The sequence below is a fragment of the Quercus suber genome, unplaced genomic scaffold, assembly GCF_002906115.3.
Source record: "Quercus suber isolate HL8 unplaced genomic scaffold, Cork oak 2.0 scaffold_234, whole genome shotgun sequence".
In the NCBI taxonomy this organism is placed as follows: Eukaryota; Viridiplantae; Streptophyta; class Magnoliopsida; order Fagales; family Fagaceae; genus Quercus; species Quercus suber.
In genome coordinates this window covers 40,104-47,604 of record NW_027069691.1, presented here as the reverse complement: position 1 = coordinate 47,604, position 7,501 = coordinate 40,104, and the positions used below count along the sequence as shown (strand labels likewise).

The 7,501-nt window shown below is 32.1% G+C and overlaps 1 long non-coding RNA gene across 1 annotated transcript; it reads left to right on the top strand.

Moving 5' to 3' along the window:
* Positions 1-4,052: 4,052 nt before the first annotated feature.
* LOC136070431 (uncharacterized) lies at positions 4,053-6,708 on the top strand. Its single transcript, XR_010631666.1, has 4 exons — positions 4,053-4,138; positions 4,553-4,694; positions 5,169-5,256; positions 6,411-6,708. It is a non-coding gene; the product is annotated as an uncharacterized LOC136070431 (long non-coding RNA).
* The last annotated feature ends 793 nt before the right edge of the window (positions 6,709-7,501 follow it).

The following is a 7,501-nucleotide window of genomic DNA, read 5'->3' as shown; positions in this document are numbered from 1 at the left end:
AGAGAGAGAGAGAGAGAGAGAGAGAGAGAGAGAGAGAGAGAGAGAGAGAGAGAGAGAGAGAGAGAGATTTGATTTTATTCTTTTTAATCATTTTTTTATTTAATGAACTGTATTTTGAAGTGATGCAACACGTTTTAAATGGACCAAATTGACTACTTATTTGGCATTTAGCACCACACGTTAACAAGATTGATATGATGCAATTACCCTCTTTTCTCTCACAATTTTTTTTTTTTTTTTTTACTTAACTTTTTAACTTATTTTTAATATTTTAATTTAATGGTTGAATGAAAGTTATATTTTTCAACTCTCAATCTCATTTATTGATTACAATTGCATCACATACAATGCCCTAGTTCTTAAACCCGATCTCAATCCCATTAACAAATACAACTGCAAAGACTAAAATCAAAATATCCTATAAAGTTAGTGGTTATAGTCAAAGTTTCTTTTTAAGGATAAAATATTATTTGAGTCCATCTTGATCAATAAAGTTTTTTTTTTTTCCTTAAACTTTCTAAATATCATTTTCAATAGTTTAGAAACAAAAATAGAGATGAAAAATGGGAAAAAAAAAAAATTCAATAGTTTAGGGTCGAAAAGAAAACTTTTGATAAAGTTTAAGAACAGAAAGTAATTCATTTTTTATTGTTAAAGGACCAAAAAAAAAATTTAATAGTTTATGGACAAAAAACGAAAATTCTAAAATTTAAGGATAGAAAACAAATTTCTAGTAAAGTTTAAGAATCAAAATAACATTTTATCTTTTTAAATTTTAGTAGGCAAAATCAATAATTGAAAACTTTAATAGTGCAATTTTCAATTCAGTAACATGCAAAACATTTGGGTTCATCCAATTCCATTAGATATTTAGATTGAAACCGACGCTCATAGTTTACAAATCATTTGAAATGTGATCAATTCCATCTTGTTATCTTGAACGGCGCATCTTTAAAACTACTAGCAGTTTTGTGATGGTCCAGCTATTCTAAATTTCTAATGGATTCGTACTCGATATTTATTCTTTAAAAAATAAATATATTTATTTTGATATATAGAAAACAAACATATCCATTGAACTTCCATTGGTTCACATGTGTTGAAAATGCACTCACAGTGAAATGATCCTGGGAGTATCATCTGAACTGCAAGTCAAACCACTCCATGAATATTTATTGGGGGAACATGGATCTCCTTGCCAGTCGTCTCTAGAGATTCTTGAAGTTTGCTTAATGTCCACGATAGCAGTCACTGTTGTTTACAAAAAAAAATGTTACTTTAGATTATAATCATTCAAAAGAAACTGAAAGGAGGGATAAGAAATTTAGAATACTTGTTATACAATATGAAATCAACAAAGGAATAAAAATTAATCCTAGATTGTCAAAAGCATCTTTTCTTATGAAATTCTCTTGGTGCAGCGCAACCGCATATAAAGTGACTTAGAGGGGTGTCACTGGCTTTTTATAAGGAAAATGCTAAAGCCACAAACTTTTTACAAAATTGTTGATGTCCTAAATAATTATTGGTAAGTAAAAATGTGATATTACATGGTGAATTCATATAAGAACCAGTAATAATTTGTCACATCAACAGTTTATAAAAATGTTGTAAAATAGTTTGTGTTTATAGCAATTTTCTCGCTTTTTAAATATGGCAAAGATTTGGTCTAATACTCTAGTGCACTGGATTCGTTAAGATGATATGTGTTCACTTTTAGTCACTGGTTGCCATCACAATGGATCCAACACTTGAGATACTAGACCTAAGCTAAGTCCTTTTAATTAACCAGTACGCACATTACTTACTTTTATACTAAAAATAGGTTTTTCATACAAGACTCCCATTAAGAATTTTTTAATTTTAATTAAAAAAAAAAAACACTGTCATTTATTTATAAGAGCAAGATGTCCTAGTGTTTCTAATAGAAACATTCAGAATTCAAATTTCTCTTCTCCAACAATCAATTTATTTTTTATTTTTTAAGTTCAAATCTCTCTTCTCCAACTATCATATTATTATTATTAAAAAAAAAAAGAAAAAAAAANGATTGAGATGATGAAAACTTACAGGGACTGGGTTAGAGACCGATCTCTGAACTCGCAGGAGGATTCTTGAGAACTCAGGGAGGGATTGAAAGTGGCGATTGGAAGAGCCCGGAGCGTTCGTGTACTTGTTCTTATGGAATGATCTGAGAGTTGCAAAGAAAGGAGAAATGTCTACCTCTGGGATTTTATACGAGGTCAAACGAAAGGGCAGAAGTTATTTTGCCAAAATCCCGAGGAAGAACCCCGTCCGTTGGATCAATAGCCTACCGTTGGATGCAAAGGAAAAGGCGCCCCTGGCGTAATTAATGTAGCGCTTCAGGAATCCGAAAAACAACGGCAGTAATGATGGAACGCGCGCATCTATGCCTACACGCGTGCCAGGCCGAACTTTTGTCTATTTCCAAGCTTTTACCCCGTAACAAGTCAAAATCCCATTTTTTCCCTTCGGATGCGAGGAAAAAATTAAGATTTTGAGGGGCTATTGTGGGGGGGGGAAAAGCCCAAAGCTACTTAATGGGCCCGGAACCCCCTGTTAAGGACTATTGTTTTTCCGAGGATCAATAGGTGGTTGGGGCGGCCCATCTAAAGCAGGAAGCCCAGAAGTAGAGGGGAAGTGTCGTCCGAAGAGGTCACCACTGGTCCGAAGACGTCTTGCTCCTCGGCTACGAAGAGCCTTGATCAAACGAACGTGTGGAAGGTTCGACTAATCTTCCGAACAATCCCAACGGTAATGATAGGTCCTGGGTGGATTCGGAGATGATCAGAACTAAAAAATATCTAAAGGAAAAGCTGCTACCACCGCATTTAATGTTCTGCAACAGCTTTTCTGGCCGCATTTATGTGGAGAAGACCCCTGAACAGTGCAACCTCAGCTACCGCCACTCACAAAGAACTAAAGTAGACACATGACGTGACATGCACTTGAGTAGATGTGCGGATGAAGAACAGGTGGACGATGGAGATGATAGGAAGGGATGCTATATAAAGAAGAAGGGTCCCTGGTAATGAAGGATCGGAAAAAAGAGAGAGAAAGAGGGAGAAAAGCTCTACTGTAGCTCTGAATGTTGTAATCACTGTTCACTCAATAAAACACCTCTTCGGACATTCATTCATGGAGTTATCTGAGCATTAGTTCATATTATCATCACTACACGTAACCTAGCCAACTATTCTGTGCTTCATAACCAGCCCAGCTCTTTCACCCACTCTCTACAAATTCATTGTTCTAGGTTCGTTTAGCCTTTAACCCATATCCTTTGGGCTTGGGCTACAAAAACTGACCCTACAGTTAGAATTAATAGATTAATTTTAACAATTTTCTTATTTAATTTTTATGTTACATCAAATTATCAAGATGTTCTACATGTGTATTCTTGAATTATCAACTTTAATTTTAATTTATAATATTATCAAGATTATATTAATTTTAGATTTATCAATTGTTTAGTACTTTTTTTAAATAATTATCAATTTAAAATTCAATTTGGAATTATCAATTTAATTTAGTTTTAGGAAGAAATCTTACCCCTTATTTTAGTGAGATAATTATTTACACTTGATAATTTCTTCTTTTATCTTTATTAAATCTATTAAAATATATAATTATTTATATATTTATTTGATAAGCTTTTTCATAAAACCATGCAACACACGGGCTTATAACTAGTATATATATATATATATATATATATAAAACCGAAACTTCTGAAACTTCCATAATTTTTCACGTCAGCATAATATTAAAAAATAAATAAATAATAATAAAACTTTTTTAAAACCTGAATATGTAAAACTGAAACTTAACCTCCCACAATTTTTCACGTCAACACAATATTAAAAAAATAATAAATAATATTAAAACCTTTTTAAAACCTGAACTCGATGCTCTGCCTTCTACCACTATTTTATTTTTCTTTTTTATTTTAGGTTTTATACCGTTTCTTCTCTTTTGCCGTTCTCTCTAGCCTATGCCTCTCTCAATTCGCAAAACCCCTAAACCATATCCCATGGGCACTCTCACACTCGTTCAGTGCCAAAAAGTGCCACCCTCCCACCACCGTCATATACCGCCAAAGTCGCTACCAGTGCAGGTATTTTAATTTTTGTTATCTTAGATTTAGGTATTTGGATTTGGTTTGATTTTCTTTAATTTAGGTATTTGGATAATTGGTTTTGATTAAGGTTGAACCCGTGCAAAATCGAAGTATCTGCTTCTTCTTCAACTCTCTCTCAACCTCTCAATCTTTTCCCTGAAGAACACAAAACACGAACTGACCTCTGACCTCTAGGTTATTGGTGTTATATACCATAATTTTATTGGTCTTTTTGTTTAGGTTGATTGAAATAAATAAAATTTACTGGTAATATGTTATTATGCTATAAATTGTTGTTAATTTTAGTAAATTTTATTTATTTACTGTCCTTGGGCCTCTGTTTAATGTGGATTTTTCCTTCCTTTCTATTTTAATTTTGTGTCAATTTACTAAATTATGTGTATTTTTTAGATAGTGGTTTGCTCTCCTCGATTGAGTTGCAAAGCTGAGAGTGTTATGAATATAAAACAAAGTTATTGGTGAAGGATCTGTCAATTGCAGGCCACAAAACCTGCATAAGTTTGCATACTCTCACGCCCACTTGAACCACATTGTAAGTGTCCTTTCTGTGTTTTTCTTACTTTCTCTTTGTTTATATTGCTCTTGGTATTGGAAATTTTTTGTATACTTCATTGTGTGTGTGTGATAAATTACAGTGGTTAGACTTAGTAACTATTTATATATTTGTATTTTGTTTAAACTTGTACTACAAGTTGAAGATTTTGGTTGGTGACTGTGTTATTTGCTCCCCAAAGTGTTTGTAAAAATGCCTAAACCAAACTTTCCATCACTTAGGAAGTACAAGGTAAAAAATCTAATAGAAAACTTTCCATCCTTACTGAAAGTTATTTTAAATCTTAACTTCAATGTGAAGGGTTCACTGAATTTTTACATATAAGCTTTCACTTTAAGGAAAATATTTCCTATTAATATAGCAGTCCTATACTCCTATTGTTGAGTGCTCTGCTTATGGGGATATTTATATTTGCTTAGGAATTTTGATTCATGGGAACTGTTTTTTGTTAAGGTGGTGCTGTCTTTGTTAGAAAAAGAGCCTGTGGAAGGTATCATTGTGGCTGCTGCTTCTAAAGATAAACACCCTAAGGCTGTGGAAGGTAAAAGGCTATTTTTTTTTCCCAAAATATATCGAATTCTTGTGGGAAAGAGTTCCATCCATGTTTGTAGCATACTTTTGAGGATGTGCCCAACCAGTGCCTATAATCTCTCCCTGATTTTTTTACATCTTTGTTTAATTCTTTGATTGGATTGAAAAATTTTAGATAAGTTATAGACTTTATGAATTAGAATCATACAAATACATAATTCAATGTGGGCTTTTCATTAACATTTCTCTGCCTAAACTGAATACATTAATTTTATAAGTGTTTGAGATGAAGAACCAAGTAAGGGTATCCATTAGGTATATAAAATTTGTTAACTTTGACAAACTTTAGCAGTTTGGAAATCCTGTAACATTTTCGGCAGTTATAAATAAATTGTTAATTTCTTTTGCCATCTTCCATTTTAATCTATTTAGATTTTTGTCATTTTGTGTGTGTTATTGATGGTTGAAATACGGGCCAATTTGTTTGGTCTATTAGTTTCTCATCCAGTAAAACCCTTGGTATAGCTACCTCAGGAAGTACAAAAACAATGCAAGAGAGTTTGGTGAGCTTCAACTTTTAGAGTTGATTCCTTTCTAATCGAGTCTAAAATCTTACCAATTGACTCTTCACAATTCATGCTAGGTTTATTAATTATGCTTCCAACAATCTCCCTCTATGTTCTTGATTTTTGGTTCTTCATTTTGTGATTTTTAATTATTTTTTTATTTCATTCCTTTTTCAATAAATATCAATTCTGTTTTTCAAAACAGGGAAATAATAGCCTAAACTACTGGATGGGACTTTTGTGAATTTTGTCACTAAGGCACAAAACATATGAGAGCAAAATCTACATTAGGTTTGTAGCATATTAGTATTGACACAAATCCTTATTATGTTATATATTAAAGCAAAACCATTTAGCACATGAATATGGGAGTAAGATGTATTGTATGAGTATTATAGGATATTTTTATAAAATCTGCATTTGTTCTATATTGCACTAGATTAATGAGAATTTTACTGTTAGTATTGAGCAATGATTTCATTTATTTGGTTGCTGGTGATATTTGAGCTTTATGGCCTTTTTAAAACAAGGCTACTCTTAAATTAATTTGTATCAATGCTAATGGTGTATATACTAAGAATTTTAATACTAATGGCAGGTAAGCTTTTGATAAAATCAAGACATCTTTTTTTGGGGGCTGCAAAATTAGAAAATGAAAATTCTGGAAATGTGTAAGTTAGCTATCTATCTTAATTATTGAGAGATAAACAAAGGTGGAGTGATTCTACTTTTGTTTGCAAAGTTTTACAAGGCAGGAACTTTATGAGGGGGGAGCTTTAGCTATTAAGGCAGAGAGAAGAACGAAGCAATCCAATAGAAACTCTTTGGGATACAATGTAGAGTCAACAACAATATGCTTGCACCTGTTTTCTCATATTTAGTATGATAATTTAAGCAAAAGTCTTATGAAGAAGGTTATTTATATTGATAAAATATAGTTAGTGAAGCTGCCACTGACCAATTTAATAAGATTTTGTTGAGTTGATTTGCAAAACTCTTCAAATATTATAAAATTTTGTTATTAGTGCATGTCGTATATTTTTACTTTTTGTTAGTGTTTCTTTTAGATGTGATATGTAATATTTTCATTTGAAATTTTACCCTTTTTGTTGTGCAGGCAATAACCAATGTTTAAACATAATATTATTTTTCAAAATTTTGTTGGTAGACTAAGAAATATGAGACGAGATCACTATACACCTTGGCTGACCAACTCAAATCCTTTACATTCTAATGAATTGTGTATTCCTTTGAATATTAGTGTCGTAATTAACCATTTGTGTGACTTATTCCTTAAAATCCATAGCAAAAAGGTCCATTTATCTTAACTAAATTTCTCTCAACCCTCCAAAAACATTAATAGTGACATTCAATTTCTCACTGAACTGACCACTCCTTAATTAAAAAATTTTAGTATTTCTAAGAACTTTACTGAATTGACCACTCCTTAATTGGAAAATTTTAGTATTTCTAAGAATTTTTCCGTCCATCGCACGGGTTAGCGATTAGTTTACTTAAAAGAAGAATTTGAAAGCAAATGCTCATGGAAACAAAACGTATTCTACTTTCAACCAAGATTTAAAAAAGATACTAAGTTCTAAATGATCAAGTTGAGATACGGTTACATAGTGCAACCTCTGTTGTTGTTCCGTTGGCACCCCTTAAGAATTGAAGTAAACATCATCTCGA